The sequence below is a fragment of the Schistocerca gregaria genome, chromosome 1, assembly GCF_023897955.1.
Source record: "Schistocerca gregaria isolate iqSchGreg1 chromosome 1, iqSchGreg1.2, whole genome shotgun sequence".
NCBI classification, from domain to species: domain Eukaryota; kingdom Metazoa; phylum Arthropoda; class Insecta; order Orthoptera; family Acrididae; genus Schistocerca; species Schistocerca gregaria.
Genome location: NC_064920.1, coordinates 101,126,739 through 101,149,472, shown reverse-complemented (window position 1 = coordinate 101,149,472; position 22,734 = coordinate 101,126,739).

Below are 22,734 nucleotides of genomic sequence, written 5' to 3'. Positions count from 1 at the left end.
TGGCAGAATTCAATTCGGTGTAGAAAATCGTCTGGGTTAAGGGCTTGAATCTAGTGAAGGCGGCAGGGACGCTAATCGTCTTTATGCCACATACTCCAAATTGTGGAACGGCTTACACCCAATTGACGCGAGCTTGCTGAGGGTGTATTTTCCAGCAGTGCTAAAGCCTTTTCTTCAGGCTCTTGTGTTCGCGCTTTACGTTTACGAGTGTTTACGTCAGGTGGTTGCACTGGGTTTCTCAGCATAACTTAAATGCCTATTGCTATTGTGGGAACGTGCCAGTGGAAAACGTACATCAAGTGAGGCTGTATTTCGCAGGGACCTGTGGATGGTCACAAATGTGCATGGATCTGGGACTCAACGATTCGGAAACAGACGGATGTACAGACTTTGGGCAACTTGAGCATTTCTGTCCACCAACCTTAAGCACAGTGCATGTCTGCCCTTTCCTCCCAGGAATAGCGTTTCATTTCCTGTCCACTTTCACGTGCCAGTAAGAGGCGGAAAACCCCATAGTGCTATCCCGAATTGAATATCGGCAAGAATGTCAACTACCGCGATTGCAACTGGAGGTCTTAAAAATTCATCCCAGCGTCTCTTTTACCTTAAGTCACAAATACATTGAAAGCGTTGCCGTGCAAACTTGTTGGCGTGTTATGTGTTCGCGACGCTGTTCAACGACGACTAACGCCGTACGCTAAGGGATGCGTGCATGGGTTTCAATGTGAGATATGTGATCCACTGTACCAATCTTCTCATTTTCTACATTCATTTCAGATACACCCCGGATGTGTAAAACAAGACGTTCCTATACTGTGACCTCCTGGTGGTCTAAGGTCACACTTCCAGCACTATGTGAATGCTTGCTATGCTCGAACTGTGAACTCCACAGAAAAAATTAACAAAACTTTTTGTAGGATACTGAATGTAGCCAAATTTTGCACTGCAACACTATTCCGATAGAGGCCATAGTTTCAAATTATTGAAGAAAGACATACAAAAAAGTAACCTCCAAAAGCGTTTTTATTGAATCACTCGAAAATAGTGGCCTCATACGGGAATTTCTCCCACTATAAGATTCCATTAAATTTCTTACAAGAAAGTCATTCTCTCTCTTCTGTACTACTAACAGTTTAGACGTAGTGAGCGAGAGATTATGGAAATGTTGCACGTGATATTTAAAGGCGTTGCCGGTTGCATAAAAGCCATAGGTAGGGGCTACTGAATTATCCTCTCTCCCTCTCTTTCTCTCTCTCTCTCTTCGCGATCTGCCACTACCCAGGGAATACTTTTTGAACCCGCGAAAAAAGGCAGCACCTTAGATTTAAAATAGTAGACATGTATTAAATCGCAACCTAACTATAATTTGCCACTGCGCCGGTACCAGTGAATGTGACAACGGGTGACCAAAGTGATGCAGTGCGCGAGTGCAATGGAACAAGAAATATCTTCAACCGTTATTCATAGCTAAATGCTTTATTAATTAATGCGGGATGCACATTCACCGATCAACGACAGTGCAGCTGTTTGAACGTTGCCACTGGTGGCAGTTGGAAACATGATGTCACAGTCACGAAAACTACCAACTTATGCCGACACTTATCGAGCAGAGGTAGAGAGTAAAATGACGATGATACATGGACAGACTGTAGCACGCGTTATTAAATTAAAATTTGTTGTTTAATTGTTTTGATTATAAGAAATTACGTTCTAAAAATATAAATTTTTAAAAATTGATCCCTCATTGTATGTTTCATCACAATTTTCCAAAAACCGAAAACTGTGAGTTTTATAGCTGCGTGGGAGAGAAGGTAAATTGTATGATTGAAGAGATGCGTTCCAGTGCCAAAAATTTTAGAAATTAAGCTTAGGTTGTCCCACCAAACTATGCTACTTCATATCCGAAATGAAACAAAATGTGAAAAATACGGCTGTCCAGAGACGCAACGGTCAAAGGGCACACACAATGGGCAGGAATGTACAATCCCTACAAGTATGCCACCCGCTGAGGCCGAGCGGTTCTAGGCGCTTCATTCTGGAACCGCACGACCGCTATGGTCGCAGGTTCGAATCCTGCCTCGGGCATGGATTGTGTGATGTCCTTAGGTTAGTTAGGATTAAGTAGTTCTACGTTCTAGGGGACAGATTACGTCAGATGTTAAGTCCCATAGTGCTCAGAGCCATTTGAACCTACAAGTAAACAAACATCACTTTCAACACAAAGTTACGTATTTAAATGGTACATCCATGTTTTTCTATCAAAGTGAAAACTTGACTTCCAGTTAGTATTTTTAAATAGCACATACGATTTTTTTTATTAAAATGAAAATTACAGGTACTGTTATTGAATATTTGGTTTCATGCTCTAATCACATACTTTATGGAATACTTCGATCATAAATAATGGAAAAAGTGCCACGGTTTCTGCCGTAATGCAGTGATGTCATAACGCCGGTTGCCTGCACTACCCTGGAGCGTGCTGTATGTAACCCTTGCTCTGGGCGCTACGGTTAAAACTGTAGTGCTGTTGCCATTTTTTAAAGTCTAAATATTTCAGATGTTATGAGGTTCGTAAGAGTGAAAAACAAGTCTCTCACTGTACTTCTAGTTTCCACTTCCGTAGAGAAAACGTAATATGCCATTAAAAAAGCACTTAAATTTATTGAAAGTGACGTTTATTTACATTTATGGTTTGTACACTAACACCCATTGTGTATGCCCCTGACATATGTGCATCCCTGGCCAATTGCATTTTTCAGATTTTATTTTATTTCAGAAACATATAAGATGGCATACACCGATGGGAGTCCATTGATCGTGACTGGGCCAAATACCTCACGAAATAAGCGACAAACAAAAAACTACAGCGAACGAAACTCGTCTATTTTGAAGGGGGAAACTAGATGGTGCTATGGTTGGCCCGCTAGTTGGCGCTGCCATAGGACAAACGGACATCAACAACTTTTTTTTAAAATAGGAACTCCCATTTTTTATTACATATTCGTGTAGTACGTAAAGAAATATGAATGTTTTAGTTGGACCACGTTTTTCGCTTTGTGATACGTGGCGCTGTAATAGTCACAAACATATGGTTCACAATTTTAGACGAACAGTTGATAACAGGTATGTTTTTTAAATTAAAATACAGAACGTAGGTACGTTTGAACATTTTATTTCGGTTCTTCCAATGTATTACATGTACCTTTGTGAACCTATCATTCCTGAGAACGCATGCTGTTACAGCGTGATTACCTGTAAATACCACATTAATGCAATAAATGTCCAAATTATGTCCATCAACCTCAACGCATTTGGCAACACGTGTAACGACATTCTTCTCAACAGCAAGTAGTTCGCCTTCCGTAATGTTCAAACATGCTATGAAAATGCGCTGACGCATGTTGTCAGGCGTTGTCCGTGGATCACGATAGCAAATATCCTTCAACTTTCCCCACACAAAGAAATCCGGGGACGTCAGATCCGGTGAACGACCAGTCCACCTGTCATGAAATATTCTATTCAATACCGCTTCAACCGCACGCGAGCTATGTGTACGACATCCATCGTGTTGGAAGTACATCGCAATTCTGTCATGCAGTGAAACATCTTGTAGCAACCTCCGTAGAAAAATACGTAGCAAATCAGCATACATTGCACCATTTAGATTGCCATCGATAAAATGGGGGCCAATTATCCTTCCTCTCATAGTGCCGCACTATATATAAGCCCGCCGAGGTCACTGATGTTCCCCTTCTCGCAGCCATCGTGGATTTTCCGCTGCCAAAACAGTACATAATATACCGGTTTACGTTACCGCTGTTCGTGAATGACGCTTCATCGCTAAATAGAATGCGTGCAAAAAATCTGTCATCGTTCCGTAATTTCTCTTGTGCCCAGTGGCAGAACTGTACACGACGTTCAGAGTCGTCCCCATGCAATTCCTTGTCCATAGAAATATGGGACGGGTGCAATCGATGCTGATGTAGCATTCTCAACGCCGACGTTTTTGAGATTCCCGGTTCGCGCAATTTGACTGCTACTGATGTGCGGATCATCCGCGACAGCAGCTGAAACACCTACTTGGCCATCATCATTTGTTGCAGGTCCTGGTTGACGTTTCCCATGTGGCTTAACACTGCCTGTTTCCTTAAATAATGTAAATAACCTTCGAACGGTCCGCACACTTGGATGATGTCGTCGTTTATAACGAGCAGCATACATAGCATACACCCTTTGGACATTTTGATCACAATAGCGATGCATCAACACGATATTGACCTTTTCCGCTATTGGTAAATGGTCAATTTTATGACGGGTAATGTATCACGAAGCAAGTACCGTCCGCACTGGAGGAATGTTACGTGATACCACGTACTTATACGTTTGTGACTATAACAGCGCCATGTATCACGAAGCGAAAAAAGTGGTCCCATTAAAACATTCATATTTCTTTACGTACTACACGAATATGTTATAAAAAATGAAGGTTCCTATTTTAAAAAAAAAAAACAATGTTCATATCCGTATGCCCTATGGCAGCGCCATCTAGCGGGCCAACCATAGCGCCATTTGGTTCCACCTTCAAGCTAGACGCTTGTTTCGTGAGATCAATGGATCAATGGACCACCCTGTGTACAGGGTGAAACACCCAAATCTTGCCCCGCAAAAATTGCTGAAATGGAAAGTACTACTGATGTGCGGTTTAAACAGAATGGATTGGTAGTCAGGGGATCGTTTTGATCACCAATCAACATATTGTAATAATAATTCGGAAGAGTATATTTTGTGGAAACATAAACTGTTTGTAAATGGGACAATGGCTATTTACATTAACAGCGTAAAATTAGGATAAAGTAGAAAGTCAGTGGTGTTTCCTGCAGGACGCTAATTCTAGCCGTTTACAAGATATCGTATTTTGCAAACCGACTTGTACACTGTTGTAGCACACACTAAAGACCAACACAAGTCCATACACTAGTTATATCCACTCCGACCAATAACGAGACAACTGAGCATAACAGGTTGTCTTCAAAGTGACCACCGGCAGCGGCAATACACGCTTCAAGTCTGGTATGAAACAATTGCTATACACTGCTATACACGTGCCAACATTTCGCCCGACAAGTCCGTGCCGGATGCAGTAACACGTTACAGTTTATCAGGTGTAGGTGGCATGTCCCTGGAGACAGCTTTTTTCAACTTTACCCCAGAAAAACGTCTTGGTAACAGACTGGCCAATGGAAAAGTCCTCTGCAGCCAATCCAACTATCTGGAAACAATCCGTGGAGATATATTGTAGTACTTAGAGTACTATGGCCTGGAGAGCCATCATGTTGGTACCACACGTTCCTCCTAGTCTGCAGAGGAACGTCCTCTAGCATCTGTGTACGAGTTCAGTGTTCCGTCTATGGAAAACGGGCCTATGAGCTGATTGTTAACCATCTTGTGGCATGCATACGTTTACACTTATGGGTGGTGACACCTAACTGAAGAAGCCAATGGGGATTGTCAGGAGACCAATAGTGCATGTTTCGGTGGTTTAACTGACCATATTTGCTAAATATGACTTCATCACTAAACAATATACATGCTACCTCTGGAATACGCTGTCTTAATGATCATGTCATAATCATTTCCATCCAGCTCTTGGAGGAGGGAGATGTGACACGGATGGAGCCCAATGTCGATGGAGAATGCATAGGACACTTGCCTGATACATGTTACTTCTTCGTGAGAAGGCTGTTCCTCCCGTATATGTTTCTGAAAATGGTTTTTTATCAGAAAAAATTTTGAGCTCCAATAATTCAGGACATAAGCCTATTCTCCCCCGTTTCATCAATTCAAAGGGTGTGATATGAAGCTGGCTATCAAAATTCACTGAAATAAAAAAACACATAAAAATAACAAAGATCAAGCATAGCAGCAGCAAGAACATTAATTACCATTAATTACTCCGTCTTCTGTCGTCCCTTGTTTCCTTCTGGTACGTTGTCTATGTGTTACATTATCAGCTTCACGCAACCGACCGGAGAGATTCATAAATAGTTGCCGACATGGTTTACGTCTCTTGGGATATCTCACCACATGGACCCCAAAAGAGCGAACTTCATTCTTCCTGCGCTCTCCATATACCATGAGCATGTCAGCTTTTTCTGCATTGGTAAATCCCATCGTACATTCACGACCTACTGCTTGGACTGGTACACACTAACGGACTAGCAAGTCCCAATGCATTCAACGAACACACAAACTCACTCTAAGCAAACACAACAATATTTTACGTAGCAACTATCCAGGTTGAATGGCGCAAACAAGTGACAGTGTGGAAACTTTTAAAATGAGATATCTCGTAAACGACTCGCATCAGAATCCTGCAACAAACACTACTGACATTCTAATATATCATACTTTTAGTTGTTGATGTCAATAGGCGTTGATCCATTTACGAAATGTTTGTTACCACAAAAAATACACTTTCTAAGTATTGTCGCAACCTGTTTATTGAGCAACAATACGAACTCCTGACTACCAATACACGCCGTGAAAAGCGCTCATGAGTAGCACTTTTCATCTCCGCAATATTTGCAATCATGTTTTCGAAGGAAGCACTTGTGATACGCTTTAGAATTGACGACATCCAGGAACAAGTGGCCCAGTGTACCGATATCGTTTACTTTTGGTAGATGCATATGGATCCTAAAGATGGCATACTGGAATGAAGAAACTGACACGGAAATTGAGATAAAATAACATCTGAATTGCATGGCTGTAATCGAATTTCGTTGCAAACTACTTGACCAGCCGCTGTCTCATGTCCACAGAAAATTTCTGTCAACATGGTTTACATTTCCCTCACACAACAGCCTCTTCTTTTTATTGAATTTTTCTTTCTTTCTATGTGTGTCTGGACACTTTCTTTTCAGTCCACTTCGTAATCATAGACACTGGGCTGTCTCTGGCGTATATGTTTTTGACAACGGTTGTTTTGTAGAAGAATATTTCAGCTGCAATAACTCAGGACATGAGCTTATTCCACAATGTTTGATCAAGTGGTGAGTTAGGGAGCTAGCTACCAAAATGCTATGAAAACTAAAAACGTATAAAAATAACAACGATTCACTATGCAATGAACTATTTATTGATGAAATTGTCGTGTTATGGCGTCGTTTCGACGAAATTCATACTCGTATCTTGATGCGAAGTCGAGTGGTGGCGTCATGTTGTCACTCGTATTAATCACATGAATGAACCCACAGTGTCATGCTGTCGCAAGGACATCTTCAGGCAAACTCTCGTCTTGTGGTAATATTTCGAGAAGGTCCCTACTCTTCGTCTTCAGGAACAATCTAAAGATGGCGCCGTGTCGTCGCAACGTATAGACAAGTTTCTTATGCGTCTTCTTCAGGCAGAATTTAGTTTTATCGTCGTGTAGTCCCAATGCTTCGATGAGTTTGCTACTTGTCTGTACGGGAATCCAGTCGCGAGTCTTGCTGTCTGAGCATTTCGATGAGTTTGCTACTGGTCATCTTCAGGAAAAGGAAACGCATCTATCCACAAATAAACACAGATTTAGAAATAATCATTCGTGCAAAACTCAGCTTTCCTTTTCCTCAAACGATATCGTGCGAACCGTAGAGGAATGGCAGCAGTCAGGTTCCATATTTCTAGATTTACAGAAATCAATTGACACTATGCAACACGGCACATTTTTAACGAAGGGCCTATCAAACGAAATTGGTTCTCATACACGTAAATTACTCGAAGACTCCTTTAAACAATGTAAATCAGCAAGCTGACTGGAAGAAGAATGTAAATCAGAGGAAACAATCAGGAGTACTCAAACAAAATGTGTTGTTCCCTTTATGCATAGAAGGTCGGTGGATAGATTGAGAAGCAATCTGAGACAGATTGTTGGTGGGATTCTCAAGGAAGACATTGAAGCAGCTCCGAGGAGTGTTGACAGATTTGATCAACTGTGCTCGATCAAAGTGCTATTGCTACGGAAATGCTCCATAACCTCAGATGGGAATCCATATTGGGAAGAAGACTTTGTTTTAGCTGAAAGAAACTTTATTATTTTATGTTTTGGAAGCAACATGTTACGGCTTGTTAAAGGCATCTGCAGGTTGCCTGCCACAATACATGTGAAACACAGAGGCTGCCATCCATCTAACTGTATTAGCAGGCAAACACCGTTGTCAATATTTTAAGAACATTGCTGGGTGCCCTGACACGAGATAGTTTTGAGCAAACAGGAAACCAATTTTAAAACCCATAAAAAAAACTAGTCAGTAGCTACCCTTGTCGAATTTTAAGTGACTTCGCGCAATGTTTGCAAATTAAGGAATCAGTAAATAGGAGTAGTAGTAGAGGTAGCCTATATTTTGTAGGTACTGCGCGAATTCTCATAAAATTCGACCAATGCAACTACCGGATGAGGTGTTTTATGCATCTGAATTCCACTGAAAATGTATGCACAACAATCCGAGTGTACACGGTATGTGGTGTGTGTAGTGTTTCGAAACTAACGACAGTGGAGACCACATTGTCCAGACACACTGACGTGACCACTGCCTGCGTTCGACGTCAACGTGCAACAGTCAATGGCATGTGGTTGCATTAGCAGTGGAGCGTACATAAAGCGTGTCGTAGTGAGGAGGGGTAGACGGCTCAGCCACGGTGCTGTAATGGAGGGCACGTTCGGATAAAGGGTGGAAGCGTTTCTGAAACAGCTAAGCTTCTTAACCATTCGTGTGGAGCCTTGTTTAAAGTGCACCATGCGTCACAAATTGGCGCCGAGGCAACAGGGTTGCACCACAGAACATGGATGAGAGGAGAGAACGACAGCTGAGCAGATGTATATGGGATAATAGACGTGCAAAATTTGGGTAACTGTACGGCCAGATGTACCAGGAGGATACCAATGAATGAAGTAAAAGATACTTGCAGTGGACAATAAATGGAAAAGCTACTCCTTATGTTTCTGGTCCAGACTGCCATAAAAATGCGAAGGGACTATTAATCAGAACTCAACGAGAAGTTGTAGTCCAGTTCACAATCGTTTTATTGATCTTAAACAAGACAATATATCAAAATTATTAAAGAATCATCATACAAAAAATATTTATTTAACAAAAGCCTTACTAAAATGGAATCTAAGGTGGACAAAGTGATCTGCTGGGGATCGACACAAGACACTAACCAGAACACTACTCGCTTTATGTCACTTCATACAAGTAAATCCAGGTTATGGCATCAAACTATGCCACCACCAAGCATCTATATTCTACCATACAAAAAAAGGAAAACTATGGTTCGAAAGAACAGCGTGCTGACAAATAGATTTTATAGCCTTGCGTCGCAGCAACGAATACTTTACCATCCTACTGGTCAAGGCGGCATACAATGATGCTTTCGGCGACGGAAGTCATGGACGGCGGAAATTTATTATTAAATGTGCGTTCCCGAAACATGGAAGTACGCAGTCTCGCGTATGGTTAATTCAGAACGCAGGTACTTGCCTAAGAGCCTCTGAAACCCCAACGGATTCCAGTGTGCAGGTGGACCCGTGTGCTGGTCTGCCAGACCAATTTGACTCCGTGCCACGACTGTGCGTGTCGGAATACATACAATGTTTAGACGGCCGACTCAAGACAAATAAATACACCCACGTCTCACTCGTTGTGACCGTGATGATATAAGCAGTACTCCGATGGTTCAGAAGGCGACTGGCACAGGCTCTAAGTCGCGCTCTACTAAAGTACACAAGTCTCACCATTTAGGTAGAGACCTGCAGTTCTTTACTAGTGAAGCGCCAGTGCAAGAGACTTGTACGAGAGACACGATCTCCCTTTCTTCGTGTTGCCTCATCAGTTCGGTTCCAAAAGCATATTTCTCTTTATCGACTTCTCCCAATTTCGCACAAGCCGATCACGAGCTGGAGCCCGGCATTCTACATCTACATCTACATGACTACTCTGCAATTCACATTTAAGTGCTTGGCAGAGGGTTCATCGAACCACAATCATACTATCTCTCTACTATTCCACTCCCGAACAGCGAGCGGGAAAAACGAACACCTAAACCTTTCTGTTAGAGCTCTGATTTCTCTTATTTTATTTTGATGATCATTCCTACCTATGTAGGTTGGGCTCAACAAAATATTTTCGCATTCGGAAGAGAAAGTTGGTGACTGAAATTTCGTAAAAAGCTCTCGCCGCGACGAAAAACGTCTATGCTGTAATGACTTCCATCCCAACTCGTGTATCATATCTGCCACACTCTCTCCCCTATAACGCGATAATACAAAACGAGCTGCCCTTCTTTGCACCCTCTCGATGTCCTCCGTCAATCCCACCTGGTAAGGATCCCACACCGCGCAGCAATATTCTAACAGAGGACGAACGAGTGTAGTGTAAGCTGTCTCTTTAGTGGACTTGTTGCATCTTCTAAGTGTCCTGCCAATGAAACGCAACCTTTGGCTCGCCTTCCCGACAATATTATCTATGTGGTCCTTCCAACTGAAGTTGTTCGTAATTTTAACACCCAGGTACTTAGTTGAATTGACAGCCTTGAGAATTGTACTATTTATCGAGTAATCGAATTCCAACGGATTTCTTTTGGAACTCATGTGGATCATCTCACACTTTTCGTTATTTAGCGTCAACTGCCACCTGACACACCATACAGCAATCTTTTCTAAATCGCTTTGCAGCTGATACTGGTCTTCGGATGACCTTACTAGACGGTAAATTACAGCATCATCTGCGAACAGTCTAAGAGAACTGCTCAGATTGTCACCCAGGTCATTTATATAGATCAGGAACAGTAGAGGTCCCAGGACGCTTCCCTGGGGAACACCTGATATCACTTCAGTTTTACTCGATGATTTGCCGTCTATTACTACGAACTGCGACCTTCCTGACAGGAAATCACGAATCCAGTCGCACAACTGAGACGATACCCCATAGCTCCGCAGCTTGATTAGAAGTCGCTTGTGAGGAACGGTGTCAAAAGCTTTCCGGAAATCTAGAAATACGGAATCAACTTGAGATCCCCTGTCGATAGCGGCCATTACTTCGTGCGAATAAAGAGCTAGCTGCGTTGCACAAGAGCGATGTTTTCTGAAGCCATGCTGATTACGTGTCAATAGATCGTTCCCTTCGAGGTGATTCATAATGTTTGAATACAGTATATGCTCCAAAACCCTACTGCAAACCGACGTCAATGATATAGGTCTGTAGTTAAATGGATTACTCCTACTACCCTTCTTGAACACTGGTGCGACCTGCGCAGTGCTAAGTAGGGAGCTATAGTATCAGCGTAATCTGAAAGGAACCTAATCGGTATACAATCTGGACCTGAAGACTTGCCCGTGTCAAGCGATTTGAGTTGCTTCGCAACCCCTAAGGTATCAACTTCTAAGGAACTCACGCTAGCAGATGTTCGTGTTTCAAATTCTGGAATATTCCATTCGTCTTCCCTGGTGAAGGAATTTCGGAAAACTGCGTTCAATAACTCCGCTTTAGCGGCACAGTCGTCGATAACAGTACCATCGGCACTGCGCAGCGAAGGTATTGACTGCGTCTTGCCGCTTGTGTACTTTACATACGACCAGAATTTCTTCGGATTTTCTACCAAATTTCGAGACAATGTTTCGTTGTGGAATCTATTAAAGGCATCTCGCATCGAAGTACGTGCCAAATTTCGCGCGTCTGTAAATTTTAGCCCATCTTCAGGATTTCGCGTTCTTCTGAACTTCGCATGCTTTTTCCGTTGCCTCTGCAACAGCGTTCGGACCTTTTTTGTGTACCACGGGGGATCCGTTCCATCTCTTACCAATTTATGAGGTATGAATATATCAATTGCTGTTGCTACTATATCTTTGAATTTGAGCCACATCTCGTCTACATTCGCATAGTCAGTTCGGAAGGAATGGAAATTGTCTTTTAGGAAGGCTTCTAGTGGCACTTTATCCGCTTTTTTAAATAAAATTATTTTGCGTTTGTTTCTGATGGATTTGGAATAAATGGTATTGAGCCTAGCTACAATGACCTTGTGATCACTAATCCCTGTATCAGTCATGATGCTCTCTATCAGCTCTGGATTGTTTGTGGCCAAGAGGTCAAGTGTGTTTTCGCAACCACCCACAATTCGCGTGGGTTCGTGGACTAACTGCTCTAAATAATTTTCGGAGAATGCATTTAGGACAATCTCGGAAGACGTTTTCTGCCTACCACCGGTTTTGAACAAGTATTTTTGCCAACATACCGAGGGTAGGTTGAAGTCCCCACCAAATATAACCGTATGAGTGGAGTATTTATTCGTTACGAGACTCAATCTTTCTCTGAACTGTTCCGCAACTGTATCATCGGAGTCTGGGGGTCGGTAGAAGGAGCCAATTATTAACTTAATTCGGCTGTTAAGTATAACCTCCACCCACACCAATTCGCACGGAGTATCTACTTCGAATTCACTACAAGATAAACCACTACTGACAGACACCAACACTCCACCACCAATTCTGCCTAATCTATCTTTCCTGAACACCGTCTGAGACTTCGTAAAAATTTCTGCAGAACTTATTTCAGGCTTTAGCCAGCTTTCTGTACCTATAACGATATCAGCTTCTGTGCTTTCTCTTAGCACTTGAAGCTCAGGGACTTTTCCAGCGCAACTACAACAGTTTACAACTATAATTCCGACTGTTCCTTGATCCAAGCACGTCTTGTAATTGCCAAGCACCCTTTGACATTGCAGCCCATCCCGCAATTTCCCGAGGCCTTCTAACCTAAAAAACCGCCCAGTCCATGCCACACAGCCTCCGCTATCCGTGTAGCCGCCAGCTGAGTGTAGTGAACTCCTGACCTATTCAGCGGAACCCGAAACCCCACCACCCTATGGCGCAAGTCAAGGAATCTGCAGCCAATACGGTCGCAAAACCGTCTGAGCCTCTGATTCAGACCCTCCACCCGGCTCTGCACCAAAGGTCCGCAGTCAGTTCTGTCAACGATGCTGCAGATGGTGAGCTCTGCCTTCATCTCGTAAGCAAGACCGGCAGCCTTCACCAAATCAGATAGCCGCTGGAATCCAGAGAGAATTTCCTCAGATCCAAAGCGACACACGTCATTAATGCCGACATGTGCCACCACCTGCAGCTGGCTGCACCCTGTGCTCTTCATGGCATCCGGAAGGACCCTTTCCACATCAGGAATGACTCCTCCCGGAATGCACACGGAGTGCACACTGGATTTCTTCCCCTCCTTAGCCGCCATATCCCTAAGGGGCCCCATTACGCGCCTAACATTGGAGCTCCCAACTACCAATAAGCCCACCCTCTGCGATTGCCCGGACCTTGAAGGCTGAGAATGATCCTCTGAAACAGGGCAGGCAGCTGCATCTGGCTCAGCCAGAGACAGTGCCTGAAACCGGTTTGTCAGACGCACCGGGGAGGCTTTCTGATCAGCCTCCGGGGACGCCTTTCGCTGCCTGCCACGCCTTGGAACGACCTCCCAATCAACCACAGGCGAGGGCTCAGCCCCACTGCAGGCAGCAACCGGGGCAACCACAGCGGCAGACCGATCTGGGGACAGACGGGATGAGGTTGACATCCCCGTGATACCCGAGTCCGGCTCCCCACAGTGGTGCCCAATGGCAACAGCCTCAAGCTGCGCGACCGAAGTCAGCGCCGATTGCAGCTGTGAGCGAAGGGATGCCAAGTCAGCCCTCATCCGAACACAGCAATCGCAGTCCCTGTCCATTCTAATTGATGTTTAACAACAGTTACTGAAACACTAAGCTCGGTGAATGGTCTTTGCACTGCAGACCGATTTGACCCATCAGAGACTTAAAGTTAATTGGGAGAAAACGGAAAAAAAATTCAGCTTTGCGGCCTCTTTCTCACACGTTTTTGTGTCTTTGGCTAACACAATACAATACAGGTTGGAAGCACAGCCTTCCCTAAACACCTTGTTATCTCCCATGTTGCGTCCAAGTTTGCAAAGAACGGCCATAAACTAGCATTTAAAAAACATGTTTTTAAACAGAGTCTGCACATCTTGGTGACAGTTTTCCGGTACTACAGACATTTGCAGAACGTTTACAATTCTTTTGGCGGCTTACTGACTAACAAGGCCTACAATGCGCTGTCGGTTACTTTTCGGTGCTAGGCCGTATACCTGGACGTCTGCCCCTGTCCATGGCGCCAAGCTTAATGTGTTTCTGGACTGTGGCACGGGGCCGTCTGGAAATGTCTCTTCATCGTTCTCCAGAAAAAACGCACTTTGTCGCCCCACCAACACCGTGCTTTTACTGCAGTCGTTTAAGTCGGCACCCTGTTCCTTTGAAAGCAGGATAAGCTTACCATATTTATTTTCCTACAGCATGCAAACAAGACCATAAACTGCTGACCACCATTTCATCACAATCTATGAAGTCAAATCGCCATAGATCGTATTCCACACACAAAACCAGAAGTGAGAGTTCCCTGCAATCTCTCAAGAGTTTTGCCTCAGTGACCTTTCAGCGAACGTTGGTGTTCATGTTGCCAGGTTCATTCACTCTTGCTGACTGCTGCTCATTAGCGACAAAGGCTGGAATTTCCATGCTAATACCGCACCTGAGTTGAATTTGCACGCTAATACCGCGGCTGAGTTGCAATCAGTGGACTTTTCAGATTAATCACGTCTAATACTCCATCGGACAGATGTAAGCGTATTCAGCACGAATAGTCAGAAAGCAAACAGCCAGCAACAATGGTATGAAGGGTTCAGGCTGGAGGGCTGTGCCTGTGTGAACTCATCTTCCTGGAAGGCACAATTGATGAATACAAGTATGCATTTATTCTTGGAGATGTTGTCCATCCCCACATTCAGTTTGTTCTTCCTCAGCACGATGGCATCTACAAGCAGAACAACGAAGCGTGTCACATAGCTCACAGCGCGGTTCGAAGAGCACCAGGATGAGTGTGCCGCACTCTCCTGGCCACCACACTCACCGGATTTAAACCCAACCAAGAGTCTCAGATCACGTCAGTCGGACCATTCATGCCAATAGCACTGGCTGAGAAACCTAGCACAGCTGGCAATGACAATGATGCCGGCGTCGCTCAGAATCCTTGTCAGTTCATTGCAGAACCTCACTGAGTGTCTTCCTGCATGTCTCGCAGTGGCCCGAGCTACAGCAGGTGGTTATTCAAACGGTTCAAATGGCTCTGAGCACAATGGGACTTAACTTCTGAGGTCATCAGTCCTCTACAACTTAGAACGACTTAAACCTAACTAACCTAAGGACATCACACACATCCATGCCCGAGGCAGGATTCGAACGTGCGACCGTAGCGGTAGCGCGGTTCCAGACTGTAGAACCATTCGGCCATCCCGGCCGGTAGGTGGTTATTCAGGCTTTGGACAGGTGGTCAGGTTAATGTGGCTGGACAGTGTATTTTATCCGGCCCCATTAATTTTCATGTCCAGGTCATGTGGATTGTTTTGCGCTTGATAACACTGCATTAACAGCGGCAACAACTGACGATGACACTCGTTAAATTTTAATCCAACTTGCTCAGATATCTGGATCCTGTCGCAAAGTCTGTTATCGTGTTAAGAATGCGCTGTACAGTCCTGCAATGTCCCCATTTTTTGCAAGTGTAAGAGATCAAAGACAGGGAAGGTGGCAGTGTGCAAAGAGAAAAAAAATAGATGACAGGCTTTCGCGAATCCACTGATTCAAATTGCATATTGAAAAAAGAATGCAATGAGAATTTCAGGCCATCCGAATTCATTGAAGCTTTTCCTACTATTGTAGGATAGATCTTGACGATATGAATAACTGGCAATGAAATTCAATTGCGCTGGTTATATATGACTTCTGACAGCCAAGTTATCACTTTTTGTTTGACTGCAGAAAATGCTAGTAGTGATGATGGATTAGCTGATGTAGATGGTGCTCAGTCTAAAGGCGCTACGACGCATGCAGAATTAAGAATCCAGCCACAGATTTTTTTTAAATTTTATTGATATTTCTTTTTAACTCCAGGCAGGAATGCACGAATAACTTCAGGTGAAATAAACTAATATCTGTGAAAGGCATGATTGACAGCGCTGCACATAAACAACAATAGAAACTACTGATTGTTTTGTGTATGTTCTTTTTTAATAATAGTTGCAAGGTAGCACCTTGCTAGTATGTTTTCTGAGAGATCCATGCTACAGCACTTGGTTTCTTTTTTAATTTCACACATCAACTCTAATGTCAAAGTATTTGGGAAGCCATATTTGACAGTGGTGTCATTTTTGCACCATAAATTAATCAAAACGAGGTAAATGCACAATATTTTATGGCAATGGCTCATAAATTATAGTAATTAAGATAAGGTAGATCACAAATTAGTTCTAGATAAATAATAGATAAGAGAATAAGTGACTCGTTTGTTTACATAAGGTCATAAATCTTACTTAAATGAATGCTACATGAGTCGGCTACAGGGAGAGGAAAACGGAAAGGAAAAGAGTGCGGTCCTGAAAGTGACAGGTGGACCACTTTGTACCTAGCCCCACTCCATATTCAAGAGGGAGACCCCTAGGTATTTTATGGCCACTCCTTTCTTCAGTTATGTATTGTCAATAGTGCATTCATGAAGTAATGAATCATTCCACTATTAAAGCTCAGTTCATGTAAGACAATGTGGTAGGTTTTTAACCTACAATGCAACAACTTGCGTAACACTAAGTCTACAATTTTAAGAAAATGGCCTGGATGTATGCAAAGGATGAATAGCCACTTTCACAATTGCAGCTGTAGAAAAAAAAAAACAGCTGTCTTACGTTTGAACGATATTGCAGAGTTTCTACTAATATTTCTAACTGGTTTACTTACATACTATGATGACCGTATAAATGCAAAGGTATACGTGCCAGTTCACAAGTGAAATGAAATATCATTTGGCTAGGGCCTCCTATAGGGGAGACTGGTCGACTGGTGCATGTCTTTCGAGTTGACGCCACTTCGGTGACTTAAGCATCAATGGGGTGAGATGATGATGATAAAGACAACACAACACCCTGTCCTTGAGTGGATAAAATTTACAACTCAGCCGGTAATCGAACCTTCGTCTGTTAGCATAGCATACTGGCGCGATGATCACATTTTTTTCTTTTTTTTCGTGGCTGATCATTGTACTTGGTCGTTAGAGACGTCACATGACATCCGTTGAAGATTTTTGTTGATCCTTTCACTCAGTTTTTTATTACAGAGGCCAACCAGCTCTCTGACCGAACACGTTGAGCTACCACGCCAGCGCCACTCAGCTAACGAGGTGGACAGTGAGGGAATACAACAAGAACACCAGAGATTAGGGCAAATGGAAAAGGAAGGAAGGAGAAACAGAAGTAAGACTTATTGAGGATTGGGATGAGGAACGTTTCAACCCTTTCCCAGGAAAGGAAATTAGAAAACGACAAACATGAAATGACAAGAAACTAATTGGATGTACTCGGAATGTGTGAGGTGAGATGGGGTGGTTGTGGAGAACTGGAAAGTGACGACTTCCGATTGAAAGTAAAAATTGAAAGTATGGGGTTGGAATTTTGATAGGTAAAAGACTGATGGACAAGGTTATCAAGGTTGAATATGTTAGTAGAACAATAATGATGATGAGATTGAAAGGGAAAAAGAAAGATTTAGTTATCATCCAGGTCTATACGCCAACAAGGAATCATTCAGATGAAGAGGTAGAAGAATGTTATGAGACTACAGAAAACTTATCAGACAGAGAGAGGGATGAAATGCATGCATTGTTATAATGGGTGATTGGAATGCGATAGTTGTCAAAGGAACAGAAGGAAAAGCTCTGGAAAAATTTGGACTGGGAAAAAAAGAGAGAGGGCAAAGATTGTTGGAATAATACTATGAAAATTTCAAGTAGTTGGAAATACTCTATTTGATAACCACAAAAGACGGCGGTACACTTGGATATCTCGATTTGACAACATAAGATACCAAATTGATTACATAATGATACAACAAAGATACTGAATTTGCCTAAAGAGCGTCAAAAGCTATCCAGGGGCAGATATTTATTCAGATCATATATTAGTAATAGCTGAAGTACTAGTTAAATTTAAAAGAACCTGGAAGGGACAGGAGAGAGAGCACATTAATTACGAGAAACTGAAAAAGGAAATTGTGAAAAAATTAGAGAATGCATATTATGAAATCATGAGGAAAGGACAGGAAACGGAATTCACAGAAATAAGATGGGGTCGTTTTAAAAATGGGATCAAAAAGGCAGCTAAAGAAACGCTTTGAGTCAAGGAGAGGAAAAATGTAAAGAAAGAACGGGTAACACCAGATATAATAACCAAGATGGACGATCGAGGAAATGGAAAACTGTAAACAGAGACGAAGGGAAGCGAAACTACTGGATGCTAAAAAATAAATTAAGGAGGGAGACAGAAAAATCCAAGGGGGAAATCGCTGACAGGAAAGTGTGACAGAGAAATTAGAGAAAGAAGCAATGGATTTGACATTCAGGGAAAAGAGAAACAACAAGTAGAGGCAGCAGACGGTAAAATGGTGAGTGAACCCCAAGAAATAATGAGAAGATGGGAGGAATACATAGAATGGCTGTACGCTGCAGATAGCTGTCCAAGTGACGAAGACTTTGGGATAGAAGAAGAAGATGAAGTTGCAGATGATGGCAAACGAAATGCTGTACTAGGTAGTGAGATTGAAGAATCTATGAAGGAGATGAAAAATGGAAAGGCAACGGGAATTGATGAGATTCCTGTGGAACTGTCGTTGGAGGAAGAAGGGGAAAGGGAGTTGACTGAATTGTGTAATCAAATTACGTGACAGGAGAATGGCCAAAAGACTTTACAGAAAGTGCCTTAATACCTATAGAAAAGAAAAAGAACAACAAAAAGTGTAAGGAACATAGAATACTGAGCCTGATATCGCATGCAGCCAAAGTCTTGCTGAGGACGCTCAACAGAAGGCTATATGGAAAGCTGAATTGCGTAATAGGAGATGAACAGTTTGGTTTCAAGCGAGGAGTGGGAACTAGAGATACTACTATTGGGCTACTGAGAGTGATAGTGGAGAGGTACTTGGAGAAGAAAAGGAGTATGTATGTTGTGTTCATTGATCTTGAGAAGGCTGCTTTTGACTGTGTCAGACGGGACAAACTGATGGAAATCCTAAGGAAACACATAGTTGACTGGAGGGATAGAGGGCTGATTAGAAATTTATATTTGAACCAGAGAGCAAAAGTAAGAATAGGAGGTGTGATGAGTGAAGGAATTGAACTGGGAAGAGGTGTAAGACAAGTCTGTAGTTTACCAACCACACTGTGTAATATATACCTGGAGAAAATTTTAGTAGAAATTTGATGGAAGGAGAGGAGTTTGTATAGAGGGTCAGAGAATGGAGTGTATAAGATTTGCAGATGACATGGTTGTCATGGCAGAGAGTGATACAGACATAGAAAAAATGCTAGATGATCTAAACACAAAATTAGAAGTATATGGAATGAAGATTAACAAGAAGAAAACGAAAAGCATGGTAATTGGAGGAAAGGAGAGACAATGTTATATGAAAATAGGGGGAGAGGAAATAGAGCACGTGAATAACTTCAATTACTTGGGAAGTGTTATAATGGATGTTATGTATTGCTCAACAGAAATTAGGAAAAAATTGCAATGCCAAAAGAAGGATTCAAGAGGAAACAGAAATTACTTTGTGGACCACTAAAGAAAGATCTGAGGAAAAGATCTGCCAAGTGTTACATCTGGTGCGGAGACATTGAAGCAGAAAAATGAAAGAAGATTGGAGGCACTAGAGATGTGGAAAAGCGAAATGACAAGACCTGCCATACGGCAGAATACCATACTACTACTACCAAGAGTGTGGAAATAATTTGTGAATGGATATACAAATAATTGATAAAGCCTCAAAATATTTGTGTAACATGTGCAGTTCATTGAGTGAATAGCATCTTCAGCTAACTGAACTATAAATAAAGTCATTAGATCTGATTCTCTTTTACGTTTATCCATTGAAACGTTTACATGACAGTTTTTACTCTGTCAGAAATTTTGGATTTATTAATACTAATACTAATTAGAAAAGTGCATAAGAGAAGTGAAATAAATGAGTTCAGTACATGAGAGTCTAGTTTCATTATGAAATCTTTTTTTTGGCAATTTCGACTTTAAATATTTCAAGGTCATTGCAAAACCTCGTGTACACTTCCTGTAACAATTTCAGAGGTGAAAAAGCAACAAAAAATGTAAAAATCCGTCTAATGCGGCCTTTGCATGGCGAGAATAAACAGCAATTCTCTGCGGCAGGCAGCACTGTGTTGCAAAGTCCTCTAGAAAAAAGCGAGAACTGCGCCTCAGAAACATAGCGCATTTAAAACACACGGTGAGTATAAAAGCGTGCCATGGTGCGACTATGTAAAATCAGTGCTCGCAGTAAAAGCATCTGCGGCACGTAATTAAACCCTGTGGCGGATGTTCAGGAACGGATTTCTAAAGAGAGGAGCAATTACGTTGTATCGCTTTACCCCTGAGGCGGCTGCGCGTTCGATGGAAAAAAAAGAATCACCAGCACAGGACTCTGATGTCGGGGAGCAACGCGCGCTGTTGCCAAACTGCCCTTGTGACCGTTGCGACGACATTTTTACAGTGGGCGCCAAAATTTCCGCGGGATTTGTCCGCATCGTATTTGACTTCTGTACGGCAGTGTGTTTCGTAGCCCACAACCTAATTTCAACAGCATTACGGAGAAAGTAAATGAAATTATACTGTAACTCGAAGACCATTTCGTTCCTTCTTCAAAAGCGAACGATCACTTCCAAAGCAAACATTACTGGTACCTGGACGAAGGTTTTAGTAACTGTCTACACATAACAATTTGTCCATTTTATTTGGACTCTTGAGCTCCGTGGCTGTGGATAATGATATTTCACTGTAAAAATACGGCAACAAGCCACGTTTTAATGCGTTTTATTTACGCCAATATGCATTTCGGGTTTGTACCCATCTTCAGCTGCCAAATTACATGGATCTTCAGTTACTACAGTTGTACAATCTTGACAGCAGTTTGGATGCTGCAGCAGGCCTGTGGAAAAGCAACGATTCCAATCATTTACTTCAACTTCTCGAGTTTAAAGTCACACACTATCAGTTGTTCATTTTACTTACATTCTCCTCTCCTTGTTTTTTCTTGGCTTTTCTTCTTTTTTGCAACACAGCGTAAATAAAACGCATTAAAAAGTGACTGGTTGCCGTACTTTTATAGTGAAATGTCTACACATATTGCTCTATAGTTTAGTCAAGGGCTAGACTACATAACCACTAGGATTTTTGATGGCTCTCATCGCTCCATATACCTCTGGCAATAGTTTGTTAATGTAAATAATGGCAGTTCGTTCTGTGGTTCCAAGTGGACTAGTTAGGTAGAGAAATGTTATTCTGTAAATATATAAAAAATTGGCCCCAATTTTAATTGACAGTGAACATTTTAAACAACAAAGTTCTTATTATGGGAAACAGCTATCAAGGCTGATTCCAGTTTATTTAAATTGACAACCTGAAAATACTATAAATAAGTTTACATGTATAAATAAATACACTCCTGGAAATTTAAATAAGAACACCGTGAATTCATTGTCCCAGGAAGGGGAAACTTTATTGACACATTCCTGGGGTCAGATACATCACATGATCACACTGACAGAACCACAGGCACATAGACACAGGCAACAGAGCATGCACAATGTCGGCACTAGTACAGTGTATATCCACCTTTCGCAGCAATGCAGGCTGCTATTCTCCCATGGAGCCGATCGTAGAGATGCTGGATGTAGTCCTTTGGAACGGCTTGCCATGCCATTTCCACCTGGCGCCTCAGTTGGACCAGCGTTCGTGCTGGACGTGCAGACCGCGTGAGACGACGCTTCATCCAGTCCCAAACATGCTCAATGGGGGACAGATCCAGAGATCTAACTGGCCAGGGTAGTTGACTTACACCTTCTAGAGCACGTTGGGTGGCACGGGATACATGCGGACGTGCATTGTCCTGTTGGAACAGCAAGTTCCCTTACCGGTCTAGGAATGGTAGAACGATGGGTTCGATGACGGTTTAGATGTACCGTGCACTATTCAGTGTCCCCTCGACGATCACCAGAGGTGTACGGCCAGTGTAGGAGATCGCTCCCCACACCATGATGCTGGGTGTTGGCCCTGTGTGCCTCGGTCGTATGCAGTCCTGATTGTGGCGCTCACATGCACGGCGCCAAACACGCATACGACCATCATTGGCACCAAGGCAGAAGCGACTCTCATCGCTGAAGACGACACGTCTCCATTCGTCCCTCCATTCACGCCTGTCGCGACACCATTGGAGGCGGGCTGCACGTTGTTGGAGCGTGAGCGGAAGACGGCCTAACGGTGTGCGGGACCGTAGCCCAGCTTTATGGAGACGGTTGCGAATGGTCCTCGCCGATACCCCAGGAGCAACAGTGTCCCTAATTTGCTGGGAAGTGGCGGTGCGGTCCCCTACGGCACTGCATAGGATCCTACGGTCTTGGCGTGCATCCGTGCGTCGCTGCGGTCCAGTCTCAGGTCAACGGGCACGTGCACCTTCCGCCGACCACTGGCGACAACATCGATGTACTGTGGAGACCTCACGCCCCACGTGTTGAGCAATTCGGCGGTACGTCCACTGTCC